General features: G+C 38.1%; 1 protein-coding gene across 1 annotated transcript in view; it reads left to right on the top strand.

Annotated features, from left to right (window-relative positions):
- The first annotated feature begins 7,616 nt into the window (after positions 1 to 7,616).
- The window catches only part of ICA1L (islet cell autoantigen 1 like), a 64,593-nt gene continuing 52,275 nt past the window's right edge, over positions 7,617 to 19,934 (top strand). The window contains exon 1 of the mRNA XM_024738408.1: positions 7,617 to 7,842. The gene's annotated coding sequence lies outside the window, so the exon portion shown is untranslated. The remainder of the gene's footprint in view (positions 7,843 to 19,934) is intronic.

Genomic DNA, 19,934 nt, shown 5'->3' with positions numbered 1-19,934 from the left:
GTGGGTTCGATCCCTGGTTGGGAAACTAAGATCCCACATGCCACAGGGGAACTAAGCCTGTGCACAACTACACCGCTTGTGCGCCGCAACTAGAGAGCCTGCATGCCACAAACTACAGAGCCCACGCGCTCTGGAACCCACACACCACAACTACAGAGCCCACATGCCCTGGAGCCTGTGTGCCACAACTAGAGAGAGAAAACCCATGCACCACAACTAGAGAGGAGCCCGCATGCCACAACTAAAGATCCCACATGCTGCAACTAAGACCGGATGCAGCCAAAAATAAATAAATACAATATATATTTTTTAAAGATAAGTCAGGGAATTCCCTGGAGGTCCAGTGGTTAGGACTCTGCACCTCCAGTGCTGGGGGCCTGGGTTCAATCCCTAGTCTGAGAACTAAAGATCTGGCAAGCTGCGTGGTACAACCAAAAACAAAAATTTTTTTTTAAATAAAGGGAAGTCAGACTCCTTTAAAAATAGCATACAGATTTCATGGTAACCAGGAATCTCTCTCCCACACTTATCCTTGTATATAGATAAGAATTAGATTCTTCAGACAAAACCTTTCAGTCAGTATTAGATAAAAATATTCTGGGCTTCCCTGGTGGCGCAGTGATTGAGAGTCCGCCTGCTGATGCGGGGGATGCGGGTTTGTGCCCCGTTCCGGGAAGATCCCACATGCCGCGGAGCGGCTGGGCCCGTGAGCCGTGGCCGCTGAGCCTGCCCATCCGGAGCCTGTGCTCCGCAACGGGAGAGGCCACAACAGTGAGAGGCCCGCGTACCGAAAAGAATAAATAAATAAAAAATATTCTAAAATTTTTTTATCATTAGCATTTATCTAAATTCATATATACAAAATATTTAAAGTAAATGTCTTAAAATGTGACTTTAATGGATTGGTATTTCTCAAGCAGAGCACCTCAGCATCTAAGTAATATATGGGAAAATCAGTTTGGTCTCATCATTAGACTCTAATGCCATATATGTCACGTGAGGTTCCTATCACAGAGGTCTAGGAAACAACCGCCATAACTTCGCTGCAATTGAGAGCCAAATTAACAGTGGATTAAACCAGGTGGAAGATTAGTTCTCTCGTATATAGAGGTCCAGAGGCAGTCCAGTGCTGGTATAGTGGTTTTGTTCCATACTCCTTAGGGACCTGGGCTCCCTCTGCCCCTATGATACGGTCATCATAGCTCACAAGAGCTAGAGCTCCAGGTACATCATTTCTTAAAAGACAGTAATATTTTAATGCCCAAGAAGTGAATAAAGGTAGTTGTAAAATTCACACACAAGTCTGTTTTTCCCATTTTGTGCAGAATGGTGTAGATTTCATCATATTTGCAGTCTCTGGAAATATAACTTTCAAAGGACAAAGATGAATTTATATTCCTGTTCTGGATGGTCCCTGAATGAATCTTAAAGGCAGAGTTATTTAAAATAACTTTCTTAATGCACCCAACCTGGACTGCTCACAGGTAGTATGCATACACTAGGTGGTTAAAGTAAAGAGTCCTATTTATTAGATAAAAGACAAAGAAGGAAGTGGCATCAAGTCCTGGTCCTTAGCCTATTCTTAACTCTGGTTCCAAGGCAGGATACATTCATGGTTCAGGTATTCTCCTTTGAGATGGATGTAACATTAGTGTCTAAGTCTGTTAGAGGATTGTCTGATTGATCTCTACCAAACTTCTCTTTTTGTGTAACACAAGTGATTAGATCTTATTCCCCAAACAGGAAGAACATGGGAGGCCAACAGAAGCCTAGAAGACTTAAGTCCTTTTAAAACAGTGCTCTCCTACCTCCCATCCTCCATCTTTTCTTCAAAAGTAGGAGTCTCCCTTTCAATAGTCCATTTTCCTCCATTTTAGTCACACCAGAGACAGGGGCCTTACATGGACTTATTTGCTCCTAAGATTTGCTTCAGGAAATGAGTGGAGCTGCTTTTCTCGTGCTGGGAGAAGTTTGGAACCAGACAGTGCAGAGTTCAGGACCTGCAGACCAGTACAGGGTTATTTATGCTGTCTTGCCATAGTAATGCAGTTAATAAGCCTGTTGATACTTGTTCAAATTCCTTTTCTTACAGTTTAACAACAAACTTCCTAATTTTAAAATTAGGCTCAAAATGTACTCTAATTGCTGAAAAAGGCAGTTAAAAGAATAAGGCTGACTTTCCACCATGTACAGGGTCTCTGCTCGGGGTGGAGGAAACGGAAAAATAAACGCAAGTGTGTAAGACATGGAGACTACCTTCAAAAAGGTCACATTCTCACATGGGAGACATTCAGTTAAAAATTGGTTACAACAGTATCCTAAGTGCAAAGAAAGATGTAAATCTAAGGTAGAAAGGAGCAATTAGCTTTGTGGGGAGTGAGTTGGCTGTCAAGAAAGGCATGTAGAAGAGCGACATTTGAGCCAGATTTGGATAGAAAATTGGTTGGGAAAGTGAAGATGCAGGTTATTTCTGGCAGGGGAAGCAGCACAGAAGCATTGGAAATGATAGAAATACTGAGAAATACTGTGAGGAAGAAAGCATAATATTTCTTCATATGCTAAGTTTAATTTTGTTTTCCTCTTAAATAAAGTGGCCTTCCAGGTCTTATGCTAAGTTTAATTTTGTTTTCCTCTTAAATAAAGTGGCCTTCCAGGTCTTATCTAAGACATGAGATCTTATATTGGAAAAAAAAACAAACAAACCTGGCTGTTACGATTACCTAGAGATTATTAGGGTAGAAATCTGAGTTACTTAAGATTTTTAGGAGTTCACCGGTGGCGCAGTGGTTAAGAATGCACCAGCCAATGCAGAGGACACGGGTTCGAGCCCAGGTCCCGAAAAATTCCACATGCCGCGGAGCAACTAAGCCCGTGAGCCACAGCTTCTGAGCCTGCGCTCTAGAGCCCGTGAGCCACAACCACAACTACTAAGCCCACGTGCCACAACTACTGAAGCCCACGCGCCTAGAGCCCGTGCTCCACAGCAAAAGAAGCCACTAAAAGGAGAAGCCTGCGCAAAGCAATAAAAAGTAGCCCCCACTCACTGCAACTAGAGAAAAGCCCATGCACAGCAACAAAGACCCAATGCAGCCAAAAATTATTTTTAAAAGATTTTTATTCTACATAAAATGTTATAATAGCTTAACTGTCAGTAGCTGCCCAATGTTTGTTTTTTTTTTCATATTCTTTGAATTTAGAATGACCATTTTGGAACTGTTGTCAACAATGCATAATAATATATTGGAACGCTTCCTAGCATTAACAGGGGAAAGAACAAATGAAAGTTTTAATTGACATAAAATACACATAATTGAACAAACAACCCTGCAAAATGAAACATACTATCTGGGAATTTCTGATAAGAACATTGAAATCTGTTTATAAAAATTCTTTTGATATATTTGAAAAATCAGTTGCTTATAAGGAGAAATATTAATCTTTGTGATGTACTACCATACCTCCTATTCTTAAAGGGGAAAAAATGACACTTTATGCATGTGCAAGGGTATTCAATTAATATCTTTTTATTTAAAAAGCCACTAGTTGGAATCAGGTTTCATTAGACAAGTAATATCCAAACTTTGCTAATCAGAAACTGCCAGGTATAAAAACAGCAGGAATTTTTAAGTCACTTTAATACTGACATTTTTTGACTATCATAGACTTCTAGTAGTAACCATATTAATAATGTTATTATTTTGTTATATAAGCCAAATATATCTTTAATATAACTTAGTAGAAAAGGAGTTTTTTGGTTTAATAGAATTAGATTGGCTATCGTTGGCTATTAGTTCCACTGGTTCGCAGGTTTGAGGAAGTATATTATCTAATGGCAGTGTCTATAAAAACAGCAAAAAATTATCCCACCATAACAATCATCTGACATTTTATTTTATTTGGCCGTGCTGTGTGGCTTGCAAGATCTTAGTTCCCCCACCAGGGACTGAACCCCAGCCACAGCAGTGAAAGCACCGAGTCCTAACCACTTGACCACCAGGGAACTCCCATAAAAGATCTTTATTTTAAAGAAGAAGAATATATACGTTAGGTCAAGTTATTTGACCAGATTTCATGCAACCAGTAAAATGGCAGAGTAACAATCTGAATTTGGATTTATCTGAGTCTAGAGCTCAAGCTCTTAACCATACATATTCTGCCTATTCTTCAGTCATGCATGAGAACAATGATTTTATACATGCAAAGAATAAATGAGAAAATGTCTTCACCTACGTGAAAGAAAGTTTATGTATAAATTTAAATGGCAGTTATTGGTACCAAACTACCATGTTATGTTCAATTTTGCACATTTTTGCCTTAAAAATTAATTTCAATATACCACTAAATGTATTAGCATAATAATATGTAAATATGTACTTTAAAGATCCATTTCTGTATTTTCATATAGGAATCGTATATAAGCAGAAAGGAACTTTAGAAATTATCCTGTTATTCATATCATTTTAATTATCATGTTATTCATGTTATTAAAGGAAATCACAACCCAAACAAGTTAAATATCTAATGTGAAGGTATACAGTCCATTAGTGATAGAGATAGGAGACATGCTTCTGGGTAATAAAAGACTACAGAGAAATGATCTTGGTTAGGTACAATTTGATCGAAAGTTTAGAAACATGTCAAACAATTCTATGTACAGTCATATGCCTGGGACTTATTAATACCAAATAAAGTTCAGTGGTGGTTTCAGGGGGAGGAAATACGTTTTATATTTCTGTAACATTTCACATTAAAAAATAATCACTTCAATAATACTGTCTAATTCTAGGCTTACTTGAATAAACAAAACTGCAGTATGGGAAAGCCAGCACGCTTACCTTGTCATGTTTAAGTAATTACTAGTACGAGCACCTGGGAAGATAGCGTCTCCCTACTCTGACTGCCACTTGCTTGAAAAAATCAGATTACGGGGGGGAGGGGTGATGAATTGGGAAATTGGGATTGACATGTATACACTAATATGTATAAAATGGATAACTAATAAGAACCTGCTGTATAAAAAAATAAAATTTAAAAATTAAAAAAAAAATCAGATTACAAAGTAAGTGGAACACCTTGAAGAAATGGAGCTATTTCCATGACAGCAGGCTCCATGACATCAAGTTCAATAGATCCCTAATCCTTAAGAGTAAAACAGTACAAAAGGGTAGAATTATTAATATGCTTTCTAATATAAGTTGAGGTTTTATTTAGGATATTAACCAGAGGTTTGATTGATGGTGCAGAAATAAAAGTAAAGATCATTGCTCTAAGGAAATAGGACTCCAGGTTGGGATACCAGATTTGCGGATCTCCACATTCCAAGCCATCTAATGGTCTTTTCTAGTTAGCTTGTGGAAGCCTACAATGGAGGAAAACACTGTTTATACTAGGATAAATCCGATAATATGTTGATAGGATATTAAACAGCAGTTCACTAAATGTTTGTACTTCTTAATGAAATTAAACCCTCCCATATAAAGTGTTTTCATGGTGTTAAATCCTTTCATTTTCTAAAAAAGTTTTTTTAAGAAAAACTAAATTTTAACTACTGCAGTTGCCTCATTTGTTAAGGGACTCGTACAATGCTATTTAAATAGTTCCTACCCATCCAACACCGTGAGTGAGAAGACCTGATTCTTGCCCAGGAAGAGTGTCAGTAGCCCTACCTTGTTTGCTGACTCCTTTCCTATACTGTGCCCCTACCTGCACACTTTTCTTAGTGACCTATGAAGGAAAGTGATTATGTGTAAATGCTACATTATGTGGCTCAGAGACATTGTATATCTCTGTTAATTTTCCCCAATTAAGTGAACAAAACCAACAGGTCTAGCCCCAGAGTCATTACCCTGACTTCCTGCTGTGTTCCTTGGAGGCCCTTTCTCTGCTTCAGATTGAGTTAAACTTCATCCTGTTGGAAAAAGCACTTCCTAAAATATCCCAAGAAACTTACTATCGTGCATAGTAACAACTGGGAAGTTATCTTGCTTACCATATTAGAATAATTTGTTTTAGGTAATTAATACTGTATACTTCAGTTGTCAATTAGCTATCTTTTTTCTGTTCATTTATTGATTGAATAAACATTCATTCAGAACCGAGTGTGTATTAGGCACTGTGCCAAGAGATAAGGCTATGGAAATGCATAAGAGGAAGCATCTAATGGGGGAGACAGGCAGGTAAGTACTTACAATACAGTACAGTACAGTTGTTGAATCTGAGAATAGAGGGACACCAAGCTTGGCATGAGTGAGTCAGGAAAGATCCGAGGAAGTACAACAATCGTCACATTTGCCAAATATTAATTCTTACCCTTTTAAGGATCTGGACTTTGAGACTCTGAGGAAAGCTTAGATTTTTTCCTCTAAAAAAAAAGCCCAAAATTTGCATATTATTTCATGTATTCACCTTGACACCCCATATATCTCAGGGTAAGCATTCCTGGTCTACAGACTTAATATTTTCAGTCCAAATTAACTCTGTAGCATAAATAGCCTACCCTTTTCCCTATTCTAAACCTGCTTTTTTCAGGTCTTTAAGTTAAATACTTTGTAATAACATTCTAGAATCTCACCACATCTTTATGTCTTTCATGTTATAGACTTTAGTTACCACCGCAAGCGTCGAAGCGTTTTTCTTTGCTAGCCCATATGTCACAGTTGTGATTAATTCGTATTTTGTAAAGTTTTAGTTGATAATTTTTGTGTCACCTTTAAAAAGAAAGCACTTTGGGGACTTCCCTGGTGGTCCAGTGGTAAGACCCCGTGCTCCCAGTGCAGGGGGCCAGGGTTCAATCCCTGGTCAGGGAACTAGATCCCATATGCGTGACGCAACTAGGAGTTCGCATGCTGCAACTAATAAGTCCACATGCCGCAACTAAAGATCCTACATGCCGCAACTAAATATGCGGCAACTAAACATGCCGCAACAAAGATCCCCAGTGCCGCAACTAAGACCGCGTCACAGCCTAAATAAATAAATTTTTAAAAAAGAAAGCACTTTGGGTTTAAATTATCTTCCACCAATAACATAATTTTACTTTTGCCTTATTTCCAATTTTTTTCTGAGGTTTTTAGGTGCAAATTTTACCTTTGACTCGAAGATTCATTTATGACAAATTATGCTTATGTAAATGTACACTTGAGGTCAGTTATTAACAGTTATTAACTTAATCCTCTTTAAACCTTTAAAATAAGTTACATACAGCACGTGAACGTTTACCACGTGCGGCCACTGGTGCTGAGAAGCGCCTGAGAGTTCAGGAATGACCGAGGCTCAGAAGCTTCCGTCCTCCGAGGGGTGGCAGCCCAGGGCCCAGCAGGTGCGGTGGGGCTGGGAGGAGGCGGGGGACCCGGGCTCCGGGCTCGGGACTCAGAAGAGGAGCCGAGAATTCCCCCCACTTCCCCACGCCTCGGAGGTCTCCCACTCAGTACCTTATACCGATGTTCTGACTGGTTTGGTGTTTGTCATTAAATGAAGAGGAATTCGGCAAAGGAGGAACAGAGAGGGTCCCGGAGTTTCTTCAAGAACCGGCCGAGAGCCGTGGCTCCCGCGGGGTTACGCGAGAGCCTGAACGGAGTGAACGCGGACGCCGGGGCAGAGGCGCCGAGGGCAGCGCGGCTTTTGCGCTCGCCAAGCCGCGGGGTTTAAATCTCCCGCCTTCCGCAGCCGGAGCCCGACACCTCCACGCTCTGGTGCGGAGGGGCACCGGCTGCGGGTGCGGTTCGGCAGCGGCGCAGGGCTTGCGAGCGGCGGCAGCGGTAACGGGCGCCGGGACCGACCTCCGAGCTGCCGAACGCGACCCGAGGCGGCGGAGGACCGGCGCGTCGCGGCTCCGGCGTCGAGGTGAGTGTCTGCGGCCTCCTCGGGCCCCCTCTCTCCGGGCGGAGGAAGGGCCGCGCCCTCCCCGGCTGAGGCTGGGAGGCCAAACCCTTGGTTCCCATGGCGACGCCCCAAGGTGGAGGGGCGGCGGGAGGGGACCGCCACGCGCGCACGCGGTCTCTCGGGGCTTCTCGCCGGCCTTCACGGTTCCCTTGGGGACCCCGGCCCCTGCGGCCTCCCCTCCCGGACGAGGTCCTGTTCGAGTTCCTCTGGGCTTACCCTGGGCAGATCGGACCAAGAGTAGTTTTAGGCGTGGCAGCGTACCCTCGGGCCGAAGGGAGCTTCCACCCACGCTCGCCCCGGGTAGCGAGCGAACTAGCGCAGGGGCCTGAGGCTTGTTTGGGTGATTTCTCGCGAAGGTGCGGATCGCTTCCATTAGAAGCAGATGCTCACGGCCTTTAGGTGCTTTCCTGCTGACCTTTTTATGTTGTGCTTATGTTCATGTTATTATTTTGTAGTGGGAATGTCTTCCTTACAAACTAAATGGCTAGCAATGGGTAAAAACAAAACACAAGTAAATGTGCGGTTTAAGACAAAGTGCAGAAGGCGCGAGCTCCCGAGGGGTTCCGCGTACAAATCTCGTTGCCTGAGGCCTTTATCCCAGCGCCACGCACCGGTCCGGCTCGTGGAAACTGGATCATCTGGTCAGATGCCCAAATGATGTCAGCTGTCAGATACCTGATGCTCTGAGAAAGATGGAGAGTGGAAAAAAATCCATCCTGGCAACTAACCCGCGATGCTGTGGATTTGCCAGTAGAGGGTGTGGGATTATTTTTCATGTAATAGATGATTTTGATGCACAGAGCATGAAAGCAATCATAAACTCTGGGTCACTCTGAAATAGCTTATTGGGAAGATAACGTTTATCCATCGTTTGGGGTTTTTTCTAAGTATTTATGTATTGATATATTTGGTCACGACTCAGGCAACGTACTGTAAGGTGATATTACTTTAATCATCTTCACATCAATATTTATGGAGTAGCCACAGGTGCCCATCCTTTAGTAGGAGTTAATTATACATTTATTGGCCAAATAAACATCCAATAGTATGTATATATTTTTATATGACCAACCTTTGTAGTCGTTTTATATTCGTTGTGTATGCCTAATGTACTCAGTATTCTTTGAAATTTCTGTGTTTATTTAATAGTGCAAAATGATTGTACATCTTGACATTAAAACAGTTATGTGCAAGACATTGTTCTAATTACCAGTAATTAACGTTAGAGTTAGGTGGTTGCTCAGAGATCAGCCAGTCCAAAGTGCAAAAACTACAAACATTAAGACCGGTGGAAAAACTAGGAAGCCATATTTTTATTAGAAATATTTATTATAAAAATAAAATTTATACCAATGACTGAACTAGGACAAAATATCAAAATATTAAATATCAGATATTAAACAGTATTGTTTTGTTCTACTGTGCTGTCAAACTTTATTTCACTGTGTGGTACATACTATATTAAAATTTTTTCCCTTTCCTTTATAGTTTACCTTTCTCAGTACTCACTGTGCCTCCTTTAAATTTTTATTATTTAACAACAACAGGTGGGGTGTGTGAAGGACTTTTCAGTATGTCTGTGACTGGAAAGATTTCCTCATGTGAACTGGCTTTTGTTATTTAATAACATCCTTATTCCCCTTTTCCCTTGTTTGTTTTTCATTCGTCTGTTAGGTTTCTTCCTTTTTTCTGAAGTCAGACTTTTCAAACTTCTTGCAGCCAATATTCACCTTCTATGTAATTATTATTATTATTATTTTCCTATTGTAGACTCATTTGCAGATAACACTTTAGGTTTTAAAAGAATTTTTTTGTGTGGATTTAGTTTAGATTAAAAAAAAAACAAAACCGAAGCCCCAAAACTGAATTACCACAATAAATACAGTTACAACAGCCAACATTAACAACTGTTCACATTGTGTCATATTTCTTTCAAATATTTTTTAAATAAAGAAATAAAATATTTCCAATAAAGCTAAAGTTGTTTTTGTATCATACCCATTCTCTTCCTGCCCACTATATATTGCTCATTTGTATTATTCTTTTTTTCTTAATCTTGCTAGAAGCATGTAAATTTTAGTAATTTTTTTCAAATGAACCAACTGATTTTCTCTATTTGCTTGTTTTCTATTTCACTGGTTTCTACTCTTATTTTTATTATTTTGTTTCTTCTACTTTGGGTTTACTGTGCTCTTCTTTTTCTAACTTCTTAACATGGAAATATAAATAATTGATTTTGTACCTTTTTTACTTTCATATATTGATAGGTATTTAAAGCTATAAGTTTTCTTCTAAGCATGCTTTAGCTGCATCCCACAAATTTGGGTGTTTTCATTATCATTTAGCTTAAAATTTCTCTGTCACCTGTTATTTATTTAGATGTGTTACTTTACTTCCAAATACCTGGGAATTTTTTTTTAAATAGATCACTGCTATTGATTTCTAAATTAGCGTTGTTGGTGTCAGAGGACGTACTCTGCACTATTTCAAAACCTTTAAATTTATTGAGTTTTTTTGTTTGTTTGTTTTCTGCCTATCCTAAGGTCTGTCTTGGTGAATGTTCCAGGTACCCTTGGGGAAAAAATTTGTATTCGGCTGGTGGTGGTGGTGGAGTGGTCTATAAGTATCAGTTAAGTCAAGTTGGTTGAAAGTGTTGTTCAGATCTTTTAAATCTCCACATGTTTTATGTCTCCTTATTCAGTCAGTTACTCTGGGGGGAGTGTTAAGTCTCTAATTATGATTGTAGATTTGTCTGTTTCTCCCTTTAGTTCTGTCAATTTTTTTCTCATATTTCGTGGCTCTGTTATTAATTACATACATATTTAAGATTGCTATGTCTTTTTGATAAATTGACCCTTTTATTATTATGAAATGGTCATCTTACCTCTGAAAATACTTTTTACCTGGAAGCCTGTTTTGACTGACATTAATATAAGCTTAATGTTTGTCTCATATCTTTTTTATCCTTTTCCTTTTAACTCATCTTCATTTATGTTTAATGTGTGTTTCTTATAAACTTATATAGTTGGGTTGTACTACTTGTTATCTAGTCTTACAGTCTGCCTTTTAACAGTATTTATATCATCCACTTATGTTTTTGTAATTGTTTTCTGTGTTTGGATTAAGCACAAAATATTGGTGTTTTTTTTCTGTTTTCCTACTTACTGTTTGGTCCTCTCTCCTGCCTTCTTTCTAGTAAATTGAGTTTTTTAAAAATATATTCTACTTTTTCTCCTCTCTTGACTTTTTAGTTTTGCCTCTTTGTGTTATTTTTTTTTATTGATTGTGCTAGAGATCACAATATGCATCTTGAATTTATAAAGCCTATTTTCAAATATATTCTAGTACTTCATGAACAATGTAAGAGTATTGCAACTTAGACTTCCATTTATCATCTTTTTATCTTTTCTTCTATTATATATTTTACTTCTACATATGCTTATATTTTTTATTTTTAAAGAATCAATAATCTTTTAGTGAAATTTAAAGATGCACATGTATATTTTTGAAACTTTCTTTGTGTTTATCAGTATATATTTACCCTTTTTGATTTCTCTCTTGCTTCCTGTAGAACTGAGTTTCTATATATTATCATTTTCCTTCACCCTAAAGAATATTTAGGATTTTTAGTAGTGTAGGTCTCCGTGGGATAAAGTCTTTCAGTTTTTATCTGTCTGAAATTTTATTTTCCTTTCATTTTTGAAGGATATTTTTATTGGGTATAGAATTCTTGGCCAACTTTTTTCAGGACTTAAAGATGTAGTTCACTTGTCTTTTGTCCTCTTTTTTTTTTTTTTTTTTTTTTTTTTTTTTTTTTTTTTTTTTTTTTTTTTTTTTGTGAAGCAGTTTCCTTCTCTTCCTACTGTTCTGCCAAAGATGAAAGGAGTCATGAGTCCTAGGCAGGACTATTCACTTTCTGGATTTAAGTTCATTAGCTTTTTTTTTTGGCATCCTCAGCTCTCTGATTCGCTTTAAGAAAACACATAATTTTGTAGGTTATCTATCAATAGTTTATTCTCATTGTTAGGATGGGAGTTCTCTTAACTTTCTGAAGTAGAAGTGGAATACCAGTACAATACTGATTTAATTAATATTACTTAAAAATCCCTTTATTACTCTTATTTTCCAGATTTTTGAAAATTGGTGAGTTGTAGTGAACAAGCACTTTCCTACATTACTGGTACTGGGCATAAAAATTGGTATAATCTCTATGGAGGACAATTTAGCAAAATGAGAACAATTTAAAATGCATAAACCCTTTGATTCAGCCCTTATACTTCCAGGAATTTATTTTATAGGTATACTTGCATGTATTTAAATATATATATATATTTTAGCATGGTTTGAAATAATAAAATTCTGGAAGCAATCTAAATATCCGTCAATAATAGACCAGTCAAGTAGATTATTGTACATCCATACACATGGAATGTTATATATCCATTAAAATTGTATTTCAGCTACGTAGAAAATTCCATGTTATATTCTTTTTCCCTTAGTACTGTACAGTCTCACTTTTATCCATTCTCTAATGTGGCTGAAGAGATGCCTGAGGCCAGGATAAACTATTTAATTTGTAGGTGGCCCTCTTTTTTTCTGTCTAGATGCTAGTAGCATTCTTTCTTTACCCTTAAAATTCAGCAACATTCCACAGCGTGTCTTTTTTTTTTTGCGGTATGTGGGCCTCTGACTGTTGTGGCCTCTCCTGCTGCAGAGCACAGGCTCCAGACACGCAGGCTCAACGGCCATGGCCCACGGGCCCAGCCGCTCCGCCGCATGTGGGATCCTCCCAGACCGGGGGGCACGAACCCGTGTCCCCTGCCTCGGCAGGCGGACCCCCAACCACTGTGCCACCAGGGAAGCCCCCCACAGCATGTCTTATTCTTGATCATTCTCTATTAATTTTTCTTGGAACACGGTGAACCCTTTCAATTTTCAGCTTTATATTCTTGAATATTTTGGCTGTTCCATATGTCTGTCCCTCTCTAAGAATATTTCTTACGTTAGATCTCAATTGTTTATCTTCCAAATCTATACATCATATTGTTCCGTCCAACCACTTTGTTTGAATCTAACCACTTTTATCTTGTAATCTTCATTCTGAATGATTTTCCCAGGCTCGTCATCAATGTTATTCACTTAGTTTTCTGAAGTATCTATTCTACTTGGAATTGTTTCTAATGCAGTTTCAAGTTCTGTGGTATTTTTTTCCTCTTCTTTTTCTTTATCTCTTTTGCTTCCTTCAGCTCTTTTTCAAAAATCTCTTTTATGGAATATTATTCCATTTATCTACAGGCAGAGCAGTTTTTCTTTAAACCTGTTTTATGAAGCAATTTTTCAAATTTATATATAATTTTCTCTTTCTCATGTTACGGTCCCTCCTTTTCTTATAGTGCTACTTTTTCATGTTATTTATTTTTCATGTTATTTATTGTTGAAAGGAGCAGTTCTATTTTGCCCTACTTTTTGCCCAAGAGTAGTATAAGTAGTTTTATATAACCCTGTACCATGGAATAACTAGCCCTTGGAATAACTGCCTTAGAGGCTGAATAGGTAGGTGACTGGGTACCTTATCTTGATCTCTTCTTTAACTGGCTTCTTGGTGACAGTTTTTGGTGTTTTTTTTTGCGGTACACAGGCCTCTCACTGTTGTGGCCTCTTCCGTTGCGGAGCACAGGCTCCGGACGCGCAGGCCCAGCGGCCATGGCTCACGGGCCTAGCCGCTCCGTGGCATGTGGGATCCTCCCGGACCGGGGCATGAACCCGTGTCCCCTGCATCGGCAGGTGGACTCTCAACCACTGCGCAACCAGGGAAGCCCTTGGTGACAGTTTTCATATGCTCTCTTGTAGCAGTTTCCCACAGCATATGTTAATCACTGGTTCCAGAGGCAGGTCACTGCTGATATATCTCTGATTTTTCTAGGGTACTTTTGTCTGCTATAGAAGGTTGACTACCAGCTTGTTGTTTCTGTTTCTCTACAGTCATGCCTTACCTCTTGGCAGGGAAAATTAAAAATATCCTGGCCATTCTAGGTTTTAGGAAGCCCAATCTCACCTTTTTGTTCCCTCTTGAGATTGAAACCAATTCAGATGTAGTCAAAGACCTAGGCAGATGGAAATAAAATATCAGCTTTATTATTGAGAGAACTGTTAGAGGATGTGTATCATGTCAATGGTCTTTTAATATTTCTGTCCCCTAGTCCAGACCTGGAAGAGCCCACTCAAGGGAAAGTTTGGGTCTTCATACTAGACACACTTACCTAAGACTTTTTGCCTCACACTGATTAGGTCACAAGTGATGAGTAAAAGGTTAAAAAAGGACTAAATTCACTAATTTTATGACTTGATACATTAGCTCTACCCAGTCAAGAAATGTGGACCAATGGTTAATTCACCCATCAGGCTTCTCGCTGTAGGAGAGAAAGGGCAAGAGGCTGGGAATATTTATAGAAAATTTCTCCTCATAGAAACCAGAAGAGCTTAAAACGAAGCATTCCCCCCCTTAAACATAATGATCTCTTCTTTAGTAGTCTTCTTTGCTAGACTGTGATAATATAGGCACCAAGTAAACTGCCTACCTCTTTCTTAAATCTGGCTGCTATGCCTTTAAGAATTCATGTTTTCAAGTTAATTAATTATTGGAATTGCTCTTCAGGACCTAATCTATTTGCCAAAACCGAATCTGCTTCAGACTAGATGAGATGCATGTCAAATTTGGTCATCCTCTTTGAATCTGATGCAAACTTCATTGTATCTGACATTTACTCATTGGCATCAGTGCTATGAGATGTGGCAATTTTTTTCCCCATGGGGGACCTGATTTAATGAATAGAAGGTTTTTTATTTATTTATTTATTTATTTATTATTGAGATATAGTTGATATAGAATATTATATAAGTTACAGGTGTACAACAATTTTTAAAGGTTATACTCCACTTATAGTTATTATAAGACATTGGCTGTATTTCCTGTGTTGTACAATATATCCTTGTAGCTTTTTTATTTTATAAATAAATATTATTTTATTTTATAAATAAATACCTCTTAATCTCCTACCCTTATTTTTCCCCTTTCCCCTTCCCTCTCTCTACTGGTAACCACTAGTTTGTTTTCTGTATCTGAGTCTGTTTCCTTTTTGTTATATTCACTAGTTTCTTTTATTTTAGATTCTACTTATAAGTGATATCATACAGTATTTGTCTTTCTCTGACTTATTTCACTTAGCATAATAACCTCCAAGTCCATCCATGTTATTGCAAATGACAAAGTTCATTCTTTTTTCTGGCTGAGTAGTATTGTATTTATGTACACCACATTTTCTTTATCCATTTATCTGTTGATAGACACTTAGGTTGCTTCCATATCTTGGCAATTGTAAGCAATGATGCTATGAATGTTGGAGGGTACATGTCTCTTTTCAGATAGTGTTTTTCTTTTTTTCTGATATATACCCAGGAGTGAAATTGTTGGGTCATATGGTAGTTCTATTTTTAGTTTTTTAAGAAACGTCCATACTGTTTCATAAAACAGAGGGAGAGAGACAGAGGGAGATTAGACACATACACAGAGGAGAAGGTGATGTGAAGACAGAGATTGGAATTATATTGTTATTAGCCAAGGACTGCCAGCAGCCATTAGAAGGTAGAAGAGGGAAGAAAGTATTCTTCCCTAGAGTCTCCCAGAAAGTACAGCCCTGCTAATACCTTGATTTAAGACTTCTGGCCTCAAGAACTGTGAGATGATAAATTTCTATCCTTTTAAGCCACCAAGTTTGTGGTAATTTGTTACAGCAGCCATAGGAAATTAGTATATTGATCATACCACTACATTCTTTTATATTTTCTTATCTCTTTGTGGATTTCTTTTCATTTGTTCCACTGCTCTATGGTTCTGGTGCCAGTACCATTCTGTTTTTATTAGTAAGATTCACATTCAGGCTTATTTTTTCAAGATAATTGTCATTTTATTAAAGTACATGTCCATTACCTTTAAAAGTCAAATATTAAAGGATTATAATGTTTAAAAGCAGTTCTTCCAATCCTGCTCCAGTTCCAATCTCCAGTGTCATGTACCTTCAACCCTTTTGTTTTCTCTGGTATTTTCTAAATCACATGTTTATATGCTACACTTTGATTTATTTATTTAAAGCATTATCTACTAGGACTTAGCTCACCTGCACCACCACAATCTAACCCCATATTACAATTTTTATTAAATCAAATAAATGTTTATGTTACTGTGAACTAACAAGTATTTTTAAAACTTAGTCAAAAAAATATTACTGAGACTTATGTCAAAGAGCATACTGCCTATATTTTCTTCTGAAGTTTTATGGTTTCAGGTCTTATATTTAACTCTTTAAATTTATTTTTGTGTATCATTGAGAAAGTAGTCCAGTTTGATTCTTTTGCACATTACTGCCCAGTTTTCCTAGCACTATTTATTGATGAGCCTCTCTTTTCCCCAATCTATATTCTTCCTCCTTTGTCAGATTAATTGCCCATGTAAGTGTGGGTTCATTTCTGGGCTCTGTGTTCTGTTCCGTTGATCTATGTGTCTGTTTTAGCGCCAATATCATACTGCTTTGATGACTGTAGCTTTGTAGTATAGTTTGAAATTAAGGTGCATAATACCTCCAACTTTGTTCTTCTTTCTCAAGATTGTTTTGGCTATTCAGGGTCTTTTGCGTTTACATGCAAATTTTAGAATTATTCTAGTTCTGTGAAAAATGCCATTGGTATTTTGATAAGATTGCATTGAATCTGTAGATTTCCTTGAGTAGTATGGTCTTTTTAATAATATTAATTCTTCTAATCCATGAGCACGGTTTATCTTTCCATCTGTTTGGGAAATCTTTGGTTACTTTCATTAGCATCTTACAGTTTTCTGAGTACCAGATTTTTACCTCCTTAATCAGATTCATTTCTATGTATTTTATTCTTTTTGATGTGATTGAAAATGGGATCATTTTCGTTCTTTTTTTTTTGGCTGCATCGGGTCTTAGTTGCGGCAGACAGGATCTTCATTGAGGTGTGCGGGATCTTTCGTTGCAGTGCACAGGCTTCTCTCTAGTTGTGGCATGCGGGTATTTTTCTCTCACTAATTGTGGTACACGGGCTCCAGGGCGCATGGGATCTGTAGTTGTGGCGCATGGGCTCCAGAGCACATGGGCTCTGTAGTTTGTGGCACACTGAGGCATGCTAGTTCAGTACTTTTGGCGCGTGGGCTTAGTTGCCCCACGGCATGTGGGATCTTAGTTCCCTGACCAGGAATCGAACCCATGTCCCCTGCATTGGAAGGTGGATTCTTTACCACTGGACCACCAGGGAAGTCCCTAAATGGGATCATTTTCTTAATTTCTCTTTCAGATAGTTCTTTGTTAGTGTATAGAAATGCAACAGATTTCTGCATATTAATTTTGTATCCTGGAACTTTACCAAATTCATTAATGAGTTCTAATAGTTTTGTCATGGTATATTTAGGATTTTCTATATATCATATCATCTTACCTGTAAACAGTGACAGTTCTTCTTCTTCCTTCCCAGGAATGATTTGGATTCCTTTTATTTATCTTTCTTCTCTGATTACTGTGGCCAGGACTTCCAATACTATGTTGGATAAAAGTGACAAGAGTGGACATCCTTGTCTTGTTCCTGATCTTAGAGAAAATGCTTTCAGCTTTATAGGCACATGAAAAGATGTTCAACATCACTAATTATAGGGGAAATGCAAATCAAAGCCACAATGAGATATCACCTCAAAATAACAAGTGTTGGTGAGGATGTGGATAAAAGGGAACCCTTGTACACTGTTGGTGGGAATGTAAATTGGTGCAGCCACTATGGAAAACAGTATTAGGGACTTAGGTAATTCCTCAAAAAATTAAAAATAGAATTACCATATTATCTAGCAGTTCCACTCCTGGGTATTTATTTGAAGAAAATGAAAACACTAATTCAAAAAGATATATGCACCCCTATGTTCATTGCAGCATTATTTACAATAGCCATGATCAGGAAGCAGCCTTAGTGCCCTTCAATAGATGAATGGATAAACAAGATGGTATACACACACACACACACACACACACACACACACACACACACACACACGCGCGCGCGCGCTGGAATATTACTCAGCCATAAAATAAAGAATGAAATCTTGCCATTTGCAAACATAACAAAACAGAAACAGAGTCATAGATACAGAGAAGTAGGTGATTGCACGAGGGGAGGGGTTTGGGCGGAGGAGAGATGAAGGAGGTGAGGGAGATTAAGAGGTACAGATTTCCAGTTGCAAAATAAATGTCACAGGTATGAAATGTACAGTGTGGGGAATATAGTCAATAATTATGTAATGTCTTTGTATGGTGACAGACGATAACTAGCTTTATCATGGTAATCATTTTGAAATGTATAGAAATAGCAAATCACAATGTGTGTAACATAGTGTTGTAGGTCAATTATACTTCAAAAGGAAACAAACTCATAGAAAAAGAGATCAGGTTTGTGGTTACCAGAGGTGGAGGGTGGGGAGAGAGAAGATGGATGAAGGCAGTCAAAAGGTACAAACTTCCAGTTATAAGATTAATAAGTACTAGTAATGTAGTGTACAACATGATAAATAAAATGAACACTGCTGTATGCTGTCTGAAAGTTGTTAAAGAGTAAATCCTAAAAAGTTCTCATCACCAGGAAAAAAGTCTTTTTCTGTTTCTTTAATTTGTCTCTATATGAGATGATGGATAATCGCTAAACTTGTGGTAGTTATTTCACGATATATGTAAGTAAAATCATGCTGTACACCTTAAACTTATTCAGTGCTGTGTGTCACATATATATGTCACATATATATTTATATATATATAAAACTGGAAGAAAAAAACCCAACTTAGTTGGTTTAGTGCCCTATAACCATTCCTCCTTTTTTGAATATCATGTCCCTTCATTTTTATTGGAATTAATACTGGCTTTTTTTTAACCTAATTTTCTGAATAACCATTGATTTTTTTTCCCAATTGCTCTAACATTTCTGCTATATGGCTATGAGTAATATGCTCAAACATATCAGTTATGTTTCCTAGTGATCTGCTTTCTAGAGTCAATCTTCCTGCTTGAATTTGAGCTGCTTGTTCTGTGTAGCTGTCATCTTAGGCCTTCCCTTCATTGCTTTTCCAGATTTGATTTGGTTCTTTTCATCATGCATTGCTGCTTTTGAGAAATCTGCTCTTATTCTGACTCCCAATGCTTTGTATGTGATCTAATTTTTATCTCTTAGAACTTTCAGGATCTTTTTATCCCTGCTTTTCTGAAAGTTTACAGTGATGCATTTTGGAGCAAATCTCTTTTTGTATGGAGATTTGTGTCCTTCAGTTACAGGAAATTTTCTTCAATTATTTCTTCCCTTAGTCAATCTTTACAATACTCTTTAGACAAATATTAGACTTCCAGGACTGTCTTTAATTTCCTTAACTTTTTTTTTTAATGTATTTATTTATTTTTGGCTGCATTGGGTCTTTGTTCCTGCACAGGGGCTCTCTCTAGTTGTGGCGAGCAGGGGCTACTCTTCGTTGTGGTGAGCAGGCTTCTCATTTCGGTGGCTTCTGTTGTTGCGGAGCACAGGCTCTAGGCGCGCGGGCTTCAGTAGTTGTGGTGCGTGGGCTTCAGTGTTTGTGGCTCGCGGGCTTTAGAGCGCAGGCTCAGTAGTTGTGGCGCACAGGCTTAGTTGCTCCGCAGCATGTGGGATCTTCCCGGACCAGGGATGAAACCCGTGTCCCCTGTGTTGGCAGGCGGATTCTTAACCACTGTCCCACCAGGGAAGTCCCTAATTTTTTAAACTTTTTTATGGTTCTACTTTCTGAGATATTTCTTATATTTTTCAACCCTTTTATTAATGTTTTAAAATTTTCAACTATTCTATTTTTTTCCCAATGATTCTTTTTTATTCCTTTATTATTCCTTTCTAAGTGATAGTCTGTTCATGGAAGTAGTAGCTTTACTTATCTCTCTGATAAGATAATATTTTATAAGACAATATTTGAGGGATATAAATT

The sequence above is a fragment of the Neophocaena asiaeorientalis genome, unplaced genomic scaffold (genome assembly GCF_003031525.2).
Source record: "Neophocaena asiaeorientalis asiaeorientalis breed wild unplaced genomic scaffold, Neophocaena_asiaeorientalis_V1.1 scaffold258, whole genome shotgun sequence".
NCBI classification, from domain to species: Eukaryota; Metazoa; Chordata; class Mammalia; order Artiodactyla; family Phocoenidae; genus Neophocaena; species Neophocaena asiaeorientalis.
Note: the sequence above shows the minus strand (reverse complement) of the source record. Positions and strands in the feature narration are given on the sequence as shown.